The sequence below is a fragment of the Choloepus didactylus genome, chromosome 12, assembly GCF_015220235.1.
Source record: "Choloepus didactylus isolate mChoDid1 chromosome 12, mChoDid1.pri, whole genome shotgun sequence".
Taxonomy (NCBI): domain Eukaryota; kingdom Metazoa; phylum Chordata; class Mammalia; order Pilosa; family Megalonychidae; genus Choloepus; species Choloepus didactylus.
Window position 1 is genome coordinate 99,064,704 of NC_051318.1, and position 16,866 is coordinate 99,081,569.

Consider the following 16,866-nt stretch of genomic DNA (forward strand, 5'->3'; position numbering starts at 1 on the left):
AATGTCATTAAGATGTCAATTCTACCCAAACTCATCTACAGATTCAATGCAATCCCAATCAAAATTCCAGCAACCTACTTTGCAGACTTAGAAAAGTTAGTTATCAAATTTATTTGGAAAGAGAAGATGCCTCGAATTGCTAAAGACACGCTAAAAAAGAAAAACGAAGGGGAGGACTTAGACTCTCTGACTTTGAAGCTTAATATAAAGCCACAGTTGTCAAAACAGCATGGTACTGGCACAAAGAGAGACATATTGATCAATGGAATGGAATTGAGAATTCTGAGATAGACCCCCAGATCTACAGCCCACGGATCTTTGCTAAGGCCCCCAAAGCCACTGAACTGGTACATAAGTCTTTTCAACAAATGGGAGAGTTGGATATCCATATCGAAAAGAATGAAACAGGACCCATCTCACACCCTACACAAAAATTAACTCAAACTGGATCAAAGATCTCAATATAAAAGACAGCACCATAAAACTCCTAGAAGATAATGTAGGGAAACATCTTCAAGACCTTGTATTAGGTGGCCACTTCCTAGACTTTAAACCCAAAGCACAAGCAACAAAAGAAAAAATAGATAAATGAGAACTCCTCAAGCTTAGAAGTTTCCGTACCTCAAAGGAGTTTGTCAAAAAGGTGAAGAGGCAGCCAACTCAATGGGAAAATTTTTTGGAAACCATGTATCTGACAAAGGACTGATATCTTGCATATATAAAGAAACCCTACAACTCAATGACAATAGTACAACAGCCCAATTGTAAAATGGGCAAAGATATGAAAAGACAGTTCTCTGAAGAGGAAATACAAATGGCCAAGAAACACATGAAAAAATGTTCAGCTTCATTAGCTATTAGAGAGATGCAAATTAAGACCACAATGAGATACCATCTCACACCAATTAGAATGGCTGCCATTAAACAAACAGGTAACTACAAATGCTGGAGAGGATGTGGAGAAATTGGAACTCTTATTCATTGTTGGTGGGACTGTATAATGGTTCAGCCACTCTGGAAGTCAGTCTGGCACTTCCTTAGGAAACTAGATATAGAGTTACCCTTCAATCCAGCAATTGCACTTCTCGGTATATACCCGGAAGATCTGAAAGCAGTGACATGAACGGATATCTGCGGGCCACTGTTCATAGCAGCATTATTCACAATTGTGAAGAGATGGAAATAACCCAAATGTCCTTCAACAGATGAGTCGATAAACAAAATGTGGTATATACACACGATGGAATACTACGTGGCTGTAAGAAGGCACGATGTCGTAAAACATATGACAACATGGATGAACCTTGAAGACATAATGCTGAGTGAAATAAGCCAGGCAAAAGAGAAATATTACATGTTACCACTAATGTGAACATTGAAAAATGTAAAACAAATGGTTTATAATGTAGAATGTAGAGGAACTAGTGATAGAGAGCAATTAAGGAAGGGGGAATGATAACCCAATAAGAACAGGTTAAGTTATCGTGGGTAAATTTAACATTCTGGGAATGCACAGGAATGACTATGGTCTGCTAATTTCTGGCGGGTATGGTAGGAACAAGTTCACAGAAATATTGCTATATTAGGTTATTTTCTTGGGGTAGAGTAGGAACATGTTGGAAGTAAAGTAGCTAACTTAGGTTAGTTGTCTTTTTCTTACTCCTTTGTTATGGTTTGTTTGAAATGCTTTTTATTGTATGGTTTTTTTTAGTGTTTTTTTTTTATATAGTTGATTTAAAAAAAAAAGAGTTAATTAAAAAAAATGAAAAAAATATGCAGAGCCCCCTTGAAGAGCTGGTGGAGAATGCAGGGGTGTTGGGCTTTCCCACCTCAATGGTTGCTGATGTGTGCACAGGCATAGAGGACTGTCAGTTTGATGGGCTGAGCCCTCTACCACAGGACTTGCCCTTGGGAAGACTGTTGCTGCAAAGGAGAAGCTAGGCCTGCCTATAATTGTGCCTGAGAGCCTCCTCCTGAATGCCTCTTTGTTGCTCAGATGTGGCCCTCTCTCTCTAGCTAAGCCAGCTTGGCAGGTGAAATCACTGCCCTCCCTGCTTTGTGGAATCTGACACCCAGGGGCATGAATCTCCCTGGCAATGTGGAATATGACTCCCGGGGAAGAATCTGGACCCTGAATCGTGGGATGGAGAACATCTTCTTGCTCAAAGGGGGGATGCGAAAGGAAACAAAATAAGTTTCAGTGGCAGAGAGATTCCAAAAGGAGCCAAGAGGTCACTCTGGTGGGCACTCTTACACACAATATAGACAATGCTTTTTAGGTTCTGGTGAATTGGAATAGCTAGCAGTAAACACCTGAAACTATGAAACTACAACCCAGAACCCATGAATCTAGAAGACAATTGTATGAAAATGTTGCTTATGAGGAGTGACAGTGTGACTAGGAAAGCCACCATACCCCTCTTTGTCTAGTTTATGGATGGATGAGTAGAAATATGGGGGAAGAAAAAAAAGGCACCCAGTGTTCTTTTTTACTTTAATTATTCTTTATTCTTATTATTTTTGTGTGTGTGGTAATGAAAATGTCAAAAATTAATTCTGGTGATGACTGCACAACCATGTGATGATACTATGGACAACTGAATGTACGCTTTGTTTTGTATGACTGCATGGTGTGTGAATATATCTCAATAAAATGAATTTTTTAAAAAAGAGTAAATACCAGTAATTATAAAATACACAAATACATACATATAAATTCTACTACTAAAAAAATTAAGACTTCCAAATCAGGTTAACACACACACATACTAAATTCAGCTACAAACTCTGCAAAGGATGTAACTGAAGCATAATGACGTAAAACTGTTGAGAACAAAGGGATGTATAACTATATACCAAGCAATGTTAATATTATAACACAAACATAAGACAAAGCAGAATTCTAGACCAAAAGATATTATCTATGTCATATATACGTAGGATAATTAATTACCTTCATAAACTGAACATTTTATATATATATATATATCTTACATAAAATATACATGCATTAAAACATAAAACAGTATTTTCAACATAAGTATAAATCTGAGGAAATATGTGACAATACGATGCTATACACACACAAAAAAAAACCTGAGATGAAAAACCTAAAAACAAAAGACAGAAAACGAAAAACTCCTATTTGGAGTCAATAGGAATTGGGTAAAGTAGTCAGATGCATGATAAATATAAACCAACAGCTTTCATACATAAGCAATAACCAATTAGAAAATATAATTAAAAAACATATGCCAATTACACTGACAACTAGATAAAAAAAATATCTACCCCAGATACATATTTGAAAAACAACAAATCTTTACATTTAAAACCCACATAACTAACACATACCCAGCAAAGCACTTGCATCTAGAATAAAGAGCACCAATAATCCAATTAGAAAATGGGTAAAAACATGAACAAGCATTTTACTGAAGAGAATATACAGATGGCAAATAAGCACACAGAAAGCAGTTTAATTTCATTAGCTATTAGAGAAATACAAGTTAAAACCACTACACACCTATCAGAATGACTAAACTAAAAAATAGTCATAACGCAAAATGCTGGTGAGGATGCAAAAAAAACGGAACAACTCAAACATGGCTGATTCTAGAGAAGGATATGGCAGTGTCTTACTAAACACACATGCTTACCATGCAACACAGCAGTTGCACTCTCAGCATTCATCACAGACAAATGAAAACGTATGTTCCCATAAAAAACTGTACATGAATGTTCATTGTACTGTTATTTGTAATAGCCAAAAACTGGAACAACCCAGATGTCCCTCGAAGAATGAATGGTTAGATAAACTGCAGTGCAGCCACACCACAGAATACCACTCAGCAAAAATAAAGGACTTATTGAAAATACAGAACTCAAAGCTCAAGGGAATTATGCTGAGTGAAAAAAAGCCAATACCAAAAGGTTACATATTGCATGATTCCATTTATGCAACATTCTTGAAATGTCAAAATTAGAGATGGAGAACAGATTTCAGAGGTTGCCAGGAGTTAGGGAGGTAGGGGCAGGGGGTGACTGGGGCAAAACAGAATAAAAGAGAGCCTTGTGATGGCACTGATCTGTATCATGGCTGTGTGGGTAGTCACACAAATCTACACATGTGACAAAGCTGCACAGAACTACAGCTATGCACAGACGCACAAATGAGTAAATCGGTGGATTGTATCATGAGTCAGTTTTCTGATTGTGATTCTGTGCTACAGCTCTGCAAGATATCACTTTTGTGAGAAACTGGGTGAAGGGTATAGGGGATCTCCCCAGATTACTTCTTACAATTGCATACGAATCTACAATTATCTCAAAATAAAAAAGTTAGAAATAAAGAATCTAATTATTATGGAAAACTGACAATGATGGCGCAATATAAAAATAATTACTGTTCCTGAAGTAACAAATGGAACCAAAGATGTACTTAAAGTTATTTCAGATTTATCTATTTACTTATTCATCCCCTCAGCCAGTCATCCTTTTAACTGTATATATCCACAGAAAGATTTCTGGAATGTGGTTCGTCTAATCTTAATAGTACTATCTGAAGTATGGGATTTAAATTCTTTTGTCTTATTTTTCTGCATTATTTGGACTTTGCACAATGAGAACATTTATTTTTTCTGAAAAAATGAAGAATCTTGAAGGAAAAAAAATCACGTAACAATATAGGAAAAACTCTATTTGTTGTTGAATAGAAAGACAATATAATATTATTAAAATGTCAATTATTCCTGAAGTCCATGGTTCAATACAATTTTAATTAAAAGTCCAAAAAATATTTTTGGTAACTCAATTAAGACAAAAATACCAGAGGCAAGGATAACAAACTTAGAAAAGGAAGATTACTTTGAGGGAATGAATTAAAAGTGTTCCAAAGTACTATAAGTGAAACACTGGCACAATATAGACAGACAGATCAATGGAACAAAATTGCTCAAATACAGACATTAATAAGTGATTTCCAGAAGTTCCACTCTGGCAATCTGTACTAAGAAAATAAACTAAAATAAGGAAGTATCTTTACATGCAAAAATGTTTACTGTAACATTTATTATAATAGTAAAAAATTGGGAACAATCTAAATGTCTAACGGGAATAATTAAACAAATTATGATATAGCCACTTGATGGGATATTAGTGCATATCCTAAATTTTTAAACACTTTTTAAAAAACATGTTAACATCTCTAAAATTTAGGTTTGCCTTATAATTGATGAGATCTTATATTAACTGTCAGTGTTTTTTCTTTCCTCACTTGAAGGTACATAAAGTAATAAGATGCCTTACAACCAATGCATCTTAGATTTGATGAAATATGGCATATGGCTATGAAAATGCTTATAAAGGATGTGAAATAACATGGAAACGTTAATGGTGAAAAACCATCATCCCACCTAATGGAGTACAACTACCAGAACACAAAAGCAAAGAAAAACACAAACAAAACCCATGCATAGAAAAACAATGATTACCTTTAAGTGGTGGGCTTATGAATGCTCAATTTTCTTCTTCCCCCAACTCTTGCATTTTTTTCCTAAATTTTGTATAATAGAGCATGCAAATGTTTTATAATGGGAACACCCTCTCTTAAACGATATTTTTAAAAGAATAAAGAAATAACTTTTTTAAAGTTCACATTGTGGGATATCTGATCTTAATGTCTCTTCAAAGCATTAGTCAAGCACATACGATTTCTGTTACTTAGGCTATGAAGTTTCATAAAGTGTAGTACTTGGCTCAGATTCTGGAGAGAAAGCCAAAAGAGATTGTTCAGCTCTGCTCCCAAAGAACTCAGGCAGTACATTTGGCAGCATTCCCTTTCCTAATACACAGTAGAAAAAATTCATATTCCCAATTTATGATTGAGTACCATTGAAGATGGCTCAGATTCAATCACCCAAGTGAGTCATCTGAATACGTTCAGTGACTTAAGTGGAGGGGAGTGCAGAGAGGGGAAAAACTAGCAGAAGAGGTCACTTGGAGCATTAAAGGCTCTCATCGCTATTCTAGTTAAAATATTTTAAAGGGGAAAAAATATGTCTGTCTGTTGGTGACTGATACATATTTCCAGGCCTTTATGTCTAATCTCTGCCTGTGCTGTTCAGTAAGCCTCTGATTTCAAAGGTTTCCCAAGAAATCTTAAGGGAATGGGAAACATATCTTAAGCTAAAAGAGAAATCTCAGGTGTCCCATAGGTTAAAAAAAACGGAAAAAGAAAAAAGAAAAAAGAACAAAAGAAAAGAAAAAGAAGAAGTATAACCAAACTGATCACTCATTGTTAAGAAAGCCAATGCAAAACTGAGGCTTCCTTCCTTTCAAATTAATCTATTTGCCTGTTGACAATGAGTGATAGAGGAACCTTTCCAAAGTTCTTTCTTGGGGCTTCTCTTAAACTGAAAAAAATCAAAACAAACCTACCACCACATTTTTTTTTAAAAAATCAGAAAAGTGTAGGGATTACCATTCTTTTATCAGTATTCTTAATAGGACTCCCAGATAGAAATAAATGTAATCAAAAGTGCAACTATGGCCAATAACTGGACCTGTAAGATTTATTTTTAAAAAATCAATAGGACATTACATGAGCGTTTTGGTATGTTAACACTCATTAAACTGTTCACTTAAAATGGCTGCACTTTATTGTATGTAAATTTTAAAATAAAATAATACACCTAAAAGTTCTACTATACTTGCTTTTTCCAAGAAGGCATCCCCTTGCTCCCCCAAAAATCATAATTTAGGATTACCTTCACAGAGGTACAAAGCATATAATTTGTTATATATCTTATGACATCAAATCATTAGAAACATATTATATTTGTTAAAGTATCTTCCAATCAATATATACCAGTCTTCAAATTTCCCATTTCAAATACACATCTTAAATGTAATTAGGAGATACCATAACTGAATTTTGTCCTTAAAAACCTAAGAGTAAAAATCAGCAAAGTGTAAATGAGGACTTTTACTGATAATCCTTTTTTTTTTTTTTTTCAGTTAAAAATGGCTAAGAATGACTACGTTTTATTTTAGAAGAGTTTGAGGGAGAGATGTTTTCTAAAAACGGGCAATTTACACAGAAATGGAAAACTTGTAAGAAGTTTTTAATGCACTCTCATTCATCCGAAAGCCTTCATCAGACTTATATAACAATGAAAACCTTTATGAGAAAGGAAATCCATGTTCTTTGGGACTTGATCTTTAATTCTAAAATACTGTAACCACTGAAATAAAGTTTAATACAGAATGCATATACGAAGCTAGGAAGACATACAACTACTATATTTGTTATCTAAGAACCCTACTAGACTAATATTCCCAGAAAAGCAACTAGTAACTTCATTTATTAGGTCCATAACAATGTTTCTGTTGACAGCTCCAGTCATTTGTTGGAGTTAAAATTTTCTATATTTATTAGCTATTAATGACTCTCAATGAATGATAATTTCTTATTAGAAGTTTACAATCTTACATTTATACCCAAGTTCTGAAGCCAGAATTCAAAAACTGATCTGTAATCATAGCATCAGATCTTGCTGAAATTCACAAATGGTTATTCTTCAGAACAGAGTTATCAGAGGAAAACTTATAGTTCACTTTTAAGTAAGCCTTTCCTGTAAGCAATTTTGGTCAGACACTGTCATTGGTATTAAGATAAGGTTTATAGTTGCAGTGTGATAGCTTCATTAAGCCCCACGTCTGTCTATGAACTGTCAATCTATAAAAACATTAACATGGGAGAACAGAGATGAAAGTGCTTTCGGTGAAACCTCTCATCCTATGGAATTCTAGGTTGATTCTATATCTCTTCCTGGGTAGGTTAATATATCCTTTCATCCTTCCAAAGTTGGAAGAGAGAGTGGATGGGTTTTCTGCTAGCAATTTAAGACATATAAGTCACAAAACTGGGAAGTATATTATCCCATTTATAAGCAGTAAACTTTTTATTTTAAGCCAATTATTTTAATTATCAATGGAAGAATAAATACGACAATAAATAGATATGCTAATGTACTTTTAATAGATTTTTTCCTTGCTAAGGGAATATCAGTTAATATTATCTTTAAGTACATTTTAAACACATATGTACATGTCTAAACACGGACATAACTACCACACATACGGAAAATTGCCCAAGCTATTTCACTATTATTCGTTCAACAAATATTTATTAAGCAACTATTATATGCCATTTAGGACTATTCAAAATCATTAGGACTTTTTAAAACATGATTTGAGGTAGAACGAAGAAAGTTTCGTGATCAAACAAAAGTTTTTCTGCCACTAAAAACCATTCAAGATAAGTGGAACCTGCAATCATTGTATTATTTATTTCATTATTTATTTTTCCACCATGTATGTTTCTTGCATTACTCACTTTTCAATTTTATACCTTGGCTCTTCAGAGAAACTTTTAGGCCCAGTGTAATTAAATTTAATGAGAGTAGACTTAATCTGAGCGTGTCAAATGGGCCACATTTCCTCATATGTGTCCTAGTACACACATGGAAGAACATTCTTTTTCTGAGTTAAAACTGACAACTGACTTCAGAATGTCCCAGACACTCAAGATCCTGGGCTTGTACACTGCCTCCTTTCTTCACCATCCCTGCTCACTCAAGACAGCCACCAACCACTACCACAGTCCTTTCTTGGTCTTGGAAGAGTCAGGCCTGTTCTGTACAGCTTCTGCTTTGTTCATTTCCCACAGTTAATTTAATTCTATGCCAGGCCATCTCTTTCTCATAATGAAAAATGTACGTATCACCTTATCTCATTTTTTTCAGCCCCTTGGAAAAATTACTCAGTTCTATTTTTGTGAATGAAAGAAAGAAGTTTAATACTCAGTAATTCAGTAGCTATTTATTAGGTCCCTAGACCTCAGGGAGAGCTGTGAAGAATAAAAGCAGTGGTTAGAAGTATTCCTATGAACAAGGAAAAGAAAACCATAGATTTTAACATGAGATTAGACCTCATAAAAAGTGCAATCAACCTTGGAAACTTTTGAAAGTATCTAGAAATCCTCTTTATAAGCATCTTTCCAAACACCTATCCACCTCTTATTAAACTTGCTTTTCTTCAAGCATTACTATTTAGGATAAATAAAAATAATGTCCTATTCAACATAATTGTTTTTAGATTTATATTTCATTTTATCCTAGAATTGATTTTCCGGTATTTTTTTAATGTGGCATGGTTTTTCTGTAAGGTGAATAAAACATATTCTTAGGCTGTAATAAAAGCCAAACCACCATTTGTTAAATTGTATCTCAAGGAAAAGGGAATCCAAATTCCACTAACAAATAAACTTATGAAATACAACCCATTTATAAATTAAGAATGACTTATTCTTTACTTCTGTATTTGCATTCCTGTGGGCTTAAGAAATTACACATCACTAAGGTAACACCTGTGAATTAATAGTTTTAAAAAATATATTATGATAAAGATTATGAAGCTGAATGCAAATTTTCCATCAGTCCAAAAGGATTGGATGTGTGAAATTCTGTAAAGAAGTGAAAGTTGCTTTGTAATATTATCTCTATTGCATTTACTTTTGACTTTAAGTGCAAGAGACTGGTCCAAAAAAAGATTTCCACAAACCAGCTGAGTTTCTTCTCAACATAGGTCAACAGAATTGAAAAAAAAAAAAAAAAAAAACCACAAAAACCCATAAAACAAAACCTGTTCTGCAGGCTTCTACACATATAGAGGAAATATTAGAGAAAGTAAAGCCATTTTATATTCTGTCTAGGGTACAAACCCTTTTAATTTGTTTACTGACACTCTGCTGAAGTTTTCACTTCAGCTAAATTGTTTTGTCTTAAAGGACTCACATGAATCTATAACTAAGGAAAAATTTCTTGAGGCTGCCAGGGAGCAGATTAGAAACTTGGCTTAGCACAGTACATCTTTATGCAATGACTCAATTTAGCAGCTAACAATATATATTTCCTCCCTCCCACAGAAGAATGATCATATGCCTTCTATCCATGCCTTTAAAAAGATACATAAAATTAGCATACAACCTCTGATGTCAAGCCTGCACAAATAAATTTTCTTTAGAATGTGAAAAGATATTTTTAAAACTTACCTTATATACATTTATGCAAGTGGTCATAATAGTTCAACAGAATAACTATAAATATGAGAGTTGATATGAACTCTAAGACCAAATTAACTGCTTACTTCTTTAATTAGAAATCCATGTGAATTAATTTTGTATCAAATGGTAAATGTGATAGGTAAATTGTCTAATTTTTATTTTCATTACAGGACTTTAAAAAAATCAGTGGCTCTAACAGAAGCATTCGACATTTAAATTAAATATTAATTAGTGGTATCGTTAATGTTATGACTTGGAATTATGAGGGAATGTTGCCAATTTATTATAAGTTACACTGCCAAACATCATAATGATAATTTTAAATTAACTGACAATAGGCAGAAAGAAATAACTTCTGAATTTTCATGCAGTTGCAAGAGAAACATGAAAAATGGTATACTGCCACTATTTTATTTTTAGAAACTCTTTGTAAATAAAAACCCATTTCCAAAATAAGATATTCCATGGACACAGAATAGTTGGTCATGGTTCAAGTGCCTGAGGCAACAGAGAAGTATTGTTTTGTAGTTGTTTTTTCAAACCTCCCTAGTAACAGCAGTTAGTCATGCACAAAGCAACAAGGTAACAACAATGGTTTAAAATGAATATAGAAGCAGTAACTGTAAAACCTCAACTAAGACTAAAGTTTGTCACCTGAATTCCATTTATATGAATTGGTAAAGGAAACCAGGTTGCTACTCACCGAATGTTACAGAAATGCCCAGGCTTCTCTAAGCCACAAAAAGTAGACACATAGTGAAGTGCTGAAGACAGCTCTCTCTTGGCTTCAGAGCACTTCAGATGAAGTAGCCTGTATCTTCCCTGCGACAGAGGTTGCCTCCGATTACCAAAGCAGGGCAGAGAAAGAGTTTCCACAACCGTGTCTTGACTTTCTTCTCTTTCTTTGAGGAGTAACAGTTACCACCCGAAAACGTTCGCAGAAAATGATCACTGGAACACTCACACAGAGCAGCTGTAAATTTCCACTCTCTCCTTGCTTGCTCTCAGATTCCAAGCCTTGCTTGTCTTTTAATCTGTCACAGGCAGTTCTGTTTCTGGTCAAACCAGCTTGCTTATATGTGCTCCCTCTCTAACAGTCTTTTAGATACATACCACATAAGCACACAGCTTGGCTCCCTTTTTTTTTCCTTCCTTCCAATCATGCAATGTCACAAGAATGTGTGTAAAGTAATTAAACCAAGGCAAAATTAATTCTTGGTCCAAAAATATAAAAATCTAGGGATAAACAATTTTTTTTCCTCATTATTTTCGCCCTTAAGTCCTATACTTGTTTCTGCATGGGGCTTTCTTAGCTGATTAAACTGCCCTGAGCATCTTGTTTAAAGGGAAGATGATAGTGATAATACACCCAACTGCTAATACGTTAACTCCTCAGGGAAGATGCTATTTCTAATCATAATCAAGAAGTGTAGCAAGTAAATACTCCAGTAGTATGAATTTACCCTTGAGAATTAAAAAGCAAGGAAGATTTTAGAATTAGAATATTCAAGATTTATTTCATTTGGAAAGGAAGTCTTTTTCCCCCTAAGGATTATTGGTCAGGATACATAATACCTCTTCAATGAGAATTTAAAAAGCTAAAGACTTTTTTCATAATTTTATGCATATAATTATGGAGTAAAATCTTAAAATTTTGGATCTCTGCAAGGTCTGAGGATGAAGAATTAGGCGGAAAGCTGCGTGGGAGGGTTGCTGACAGGCTTGGTTGGCATTTGTAGGATTCTCTGGAATTTAGGAGATGATGTTCCCAGTTTAGAATATATGTTGGCTCTCTGAAAGTGAATATAATTTGAATATATTATTTGGTGATTGGGTTCTTAACACCTAAAGAAACAGGCATCAAAGAAAGCCAAAGACTAGTCTGAAAATTATTCCTTCAATAAGTGGTTTATTAAAAATTAGAGTTTTCTTAACTATTTTAAAAGACATGTTAAATGGAAATTAACCTAAATCACTAAGGGATATTAAGTGCCTAGTATCCCCCTGGGTCTGAGATTATCCCAACATTGAGTGATGGTATAACTGAAGAAATTCAGGATTTCTAAGGGTAGCTCTTAGAATAGCAAAAGGTTAATTTTTTTTGAAGATCCCTTAAAATTGGGAGACTTTATATCAATCTACAGTGGATTTGAAGGCTCAAAATAAAGACAAAACTTTAAAAATATAATTAATAAGACAGACATGTGAGAGCCTGTATGTTTATATTTCGATATTACTAAACACCATTTACAAAAATTATTACCGTAATATATATGCAACATCTAAATACCGTTTTAAAGACACACACAAATAAATCACAAAAAGTAATCTTATATTAAGCCACAAAAAAGTCTCAATAAGAGAAAGGGTAAAAGCTTCATTCTCTGACCACAAGACAATAAAACTAGATCATAATTTTTTAACAAATTTCAATAGATAAGCAAATGTTTTTGTCTTTTTTAAAAAAAACATTAATACTTGGAAATTAAATTTTAAAGAACATTAAAATTTATTTCAACAGAGAAGAATTAAAAGTACAATTACAGGAACTTCTGCTTCAGGATATGATGGAGATGTAACAGGGACTGGATTTACCCTCCTGTTCACACAACTAAACAACTGGACAAAATGTATAAAACAATGGTTTTCAGATATTGCACAACACCAGGGCTGCCCAGTAATCCCCAAGAGAAAGGACACAAACAAGGTAAGCCCTACAATTACCCCCAGGCTGCAAAGCAGGGAGAGGGACACAAAACAGAGCCCAGAAAACAACCTGAGTTGAGCAAAGAGAATTGAGAATTCAGGGAAGACACGATTCCTAGAATTCGCAAGGCAGAGTCTGAGAGGAAAAATTTCCAAAAAGAGCTCTAGAGATCTGCAGGGAGTGCTCCTCAAGTCTTCATCCGAAAACCAAACTGTACAAATGTGTGAGAATGCTCCTCAAGGCCAAGGGAAAAACACTGGAAAGGAGCAGGCACAAAAATTTCCAGTACTCACACAGGACTCAGAATAGACAAGGCATTGAATTGAGTACTCAGAAGTGGAGGCAAACTAGCCCTAAAGGTTGTGCTGGTCTCACATAACAGAGTTTAAAAGTAATATTGAACAGGATCAAATTCTTCCCAAATATCTTAACTGCATTTTAATGTGAAGTTTAAAAATATAAATTAAAAAAACAAAACCTATGGCATAACAATAATTCACAATGTTTGGCATATAGTAAAAAATTACCAGGCATGCAAGGACTTCTGGGAAAACAGAGTGTGGGGCTCATTCCTCTCCCCAAAACAGCAAGTGGACAGGCAGAAACTGTCCAAATCAACAGTGCTCTGGGGCTCTGGAGACCAGGGAAGTTCTGTGTACCACCCAGAGAAGTGTGGGAGGAAGAGACTGAGAAACCACGGTCAGAGACTATGAGTAATTCCATCTGTGGCTTCTGGCACCCACCCCCAACCTGGAGGGAAGCAGCAGCAGGCAGCCCAATCCTTGTCTTGGTGGCTACTGCAGACTGGTATAGCCATGGGAGTCCTTCATCCTATGTACAGAGGGGGACACCACCCAGTACAGACGCAGCTACGGGCCGGCAAACTTAGACTGTTGATTCCCACTGGTCTAGCCTGACCTGGTCAGGTGCTATGTGCCATTGTTTCCAACACTTCAGGGTTGGAGATGCAAAAGTCTAAAAATACCCTGCTTTTCTAGGGTGGAGGGTACTAGGTTTCAGAAGAGGGCCATCTGCTGGGCAGGTCATGAAAGCACATTTTCAGGGAAATGTCAAAAAGACGTTTTGACAAAGAGCACCATCTGCTGGGCAGGCCAGGAAAAAGCAGCCTTGGGAAGCAGAAGGAAAATAAAAAGGCTTTCTGGGGTCTTTCCTGATCCTCTCCCCAGGGCCTATTGGATCTGGTTTGCACCCCTTGTGTGGGTAGCTGGCCCTGTTTGGGCTGAGAAATACTGAGGAATCACCTGTTAAAGAAGAACCTTAACACAAACTCAATCAACAACAAAATCCTAGACAAGAGAGAGAAACTGACTGTGCTAGTTTGATTAGTTCACTGGAGTACTTAAGGGAGAAACTAAGAGCCAGTACAGACTCAGATGCTTGCTGATGTTTAGAGATGCTTGGAGATGTGGACAGAAGTATGTTTGGAGATGCTAAGCTAAGAGATGAAGCCCAAGAGTCTGCCCCAAAGAAACTAAGAGAGGAACCCCAGATGCTTAGAGAGAAAGCTAGTGTCTGGAAAACCTCTGTTAGCTGGGAAGGCACGTGGCTGGCATCTGCTCCAAAGTTCTGGTTTCAAAATGGCTTTCTCCCAGGACGTTCCTCTCTAGGCTGCAGTTCCTCAAAAATGTCACTCTTAGTTGCTCTTGGGGTGTTTGCCCTCTCTTAGTTTCTTAGGGGCAAGAGTCTGCTTTCAACAGCCGTCTTCAAACTGTCTTTCATCTGCAGCTACTCTGTCAGCTCCTGGGCGTTCTTCAAAGTGTCCCTCTTGGCTGTAGCTGCTCTTCAAAATGTCACTCTCAGCTGCACTGAGTTCCTTCTGTTTGTCAGCTCATTTATATGGCTCCAGTGATTTAATTTAGACTCTCCCTGAATGGGTGGCGTAGCACCTCCATGGAAATTATCCAATCAGAGCCATCACCCACAGTTGGGTGGGGTGCATCTCCATGGAAACACTCAAAGAATTACAATCTAATCAACACTGAAACCTCTATCCACACAAGACTACATCAAAGATAATGGCGTTTTGGGAGACATAATACATTCAAACAGGCACCACCCCCAAACCTTAAGTGTCTAGCCTTTTCCCCTGTTGAGTTTTTAGTCTCTTGTGCTGTGCCTAGTGACCCCTGCGCTGGGGAGGACACTGCCCCTGCCTAGGTTTTTATAAATGTCTTACTCAAGTTCAAACCTCCAGCTTGTTGATCAACTGTGTCTCTATTTTGACTTGGTAAGCAAGAATTAGGCTTTGGGGGTGGGATGGGAAGACTGTAATGTGAGACAACTTCTTGTCTTCTTTTCCCCCTCTGCCTTATAAATAACTTTGAATGGTCAAACCCCAGATTTCTATTTTTTTTTTCCTAACTGCTAAAATCATTCTCTTCCATCTGGCTTTACTATAATGTTTGGAAAAGGAATAAATATTCTCTCTTTAACAAAAACAAAACAAAAAACTTCATCCTTGCAAAAACTTTTTGATCAATTTATTCGACATTTATTGAGCAATAACTGTGCCAAACACCAAACACAAACATGAATAAGCCTTACTCTACCACCAAGAAGCTCACAATCTAAAGGGTGAAATAGAACAAAAAAATAAATAAATATATTCCAAGGAAAGTCCTCCTCAAAACTAGGAAGGTCATAAAAACAAGGAAAGTCCAAGAAACTGTCATAGCCAAGAGTCGTCTCAGGCGACATGACAACTAGATGTAACATGGTATTCTAGATGGGATTCTGGAACAGAAAAAAGATATTAAAGCTAAAACTAAGAAAATCTGAATAAAGTATAGACTTTAGTTAATAACAATATATCAATTCTGGTTCACTAATTAGAACATGCTAATAGGGGAACCTGGTTATAGAACATATGGGAACTCTCTGCATTATTGTCACAATTTTTCCACATATTTAAAACTGTTCAAAAAAGATAAACTTATTTAAAAAAAAACATTAAAAATTTGAGAATTGATTTACTAGGGTATCAGTTTTTTTAATTATAAAACTCCAATGATGAAAATAAAGGAACAATTGAATACATGGAGATTTGCTCCTTACTTGAATCACTAAATAAGTTTAATGTACATTTTATAATAAGAAAATGAGAATACCGAAAAATATATTTTTAAGCTGATGATAAAGGATTCATTTAAGAATTAGAATATTGTACAGCTACAATTGTCAAAATACACAATAATGCATTAAGCAGAAAACTTGATCAAAAAAAATTTCAATACTAAAATGAATCTAAAATATTACAAACACAAAGCAATTCCAATTAAATAAATATTTTTAAAAAAATAGGATGTCAGCCCTGAGGAGCTGGGGAAAAATGCAAAGGTGTTGGGCTTCCTCACCTGGATTGTTGCTGATGTTCTCACAAACACTGAGGACTGACAGTTTGGTATGCCAAGCCCTCTAACTTGGGGCTTGCCCTTATGGAGCTCGTTACTTCAAAGAAGAGGCGAAACCTTTTTATAATTCTGCCTAAGAGTCTCCCCCTGAGAACCTCTTTGTTGCTCAGATGTGGCCCTCTCTCTAAGCCAATTCATCGGGTGAACTCACTGCCCTCCCCCTACATGGGATATGACTCCCCAGGGTATAAATCTCCCTGGCAATGCAGAATATGACTCTCGGGGATGAATCTGGACCCAACACTGTGGGACTGAGACCATCTTCTTGACCAAACGGGGATGCAAAATGAAACAAAATAAAGTTTCAGTGGCTGAGAGATGCCAAATGGATCTGAGAGGTCACTCTGATGGGCATTCTTATGAACTATATAGATAATCCTTTTTAGGTTTTAGTGCATTGGAATAGCTAGAAGTAAATACCTGAAACTATCAAACTGCAACCCAGTAGCCTTGACTCTTGAAGACTATTGTGTAACAATGTAGCTTACAAGGGTGACAGTGTGATGGTAAAATCTTTGTGGATCACACTCCCTTTATCTACTATAACTAGTTTATACAACCAAAAGAAGATTTTGAAAATTCTTTATTAAAATGAGAAATAC

The 16,866-nt window shown here is 35.7% G+C and overlaps 1 protein-coding gene across 1 annotated transcript in view; it reads right to left on the reverse strand.

Moving 5' to 3' along the window:
• Positions 1 to 11,189, reverse strand: part of LOC119506926 (calcium-binding protein 39-like) — a 108,203-nt gene extending 97,014 nt beyond the window's left edge. Inside the window, exon 1 of the mRNA XM_037799933.1 lies at positions 10,830 to 11,189. The gene's annotated coding sequence lies outside the window, so the exon portion shown is untranslated. The remainder of the gene's footprint in view (positions 1 to 10,829) is intronic.
• Between the last annotated feature and the right edge of the window lie 5,677 nt (positions 11,190 to 16,866).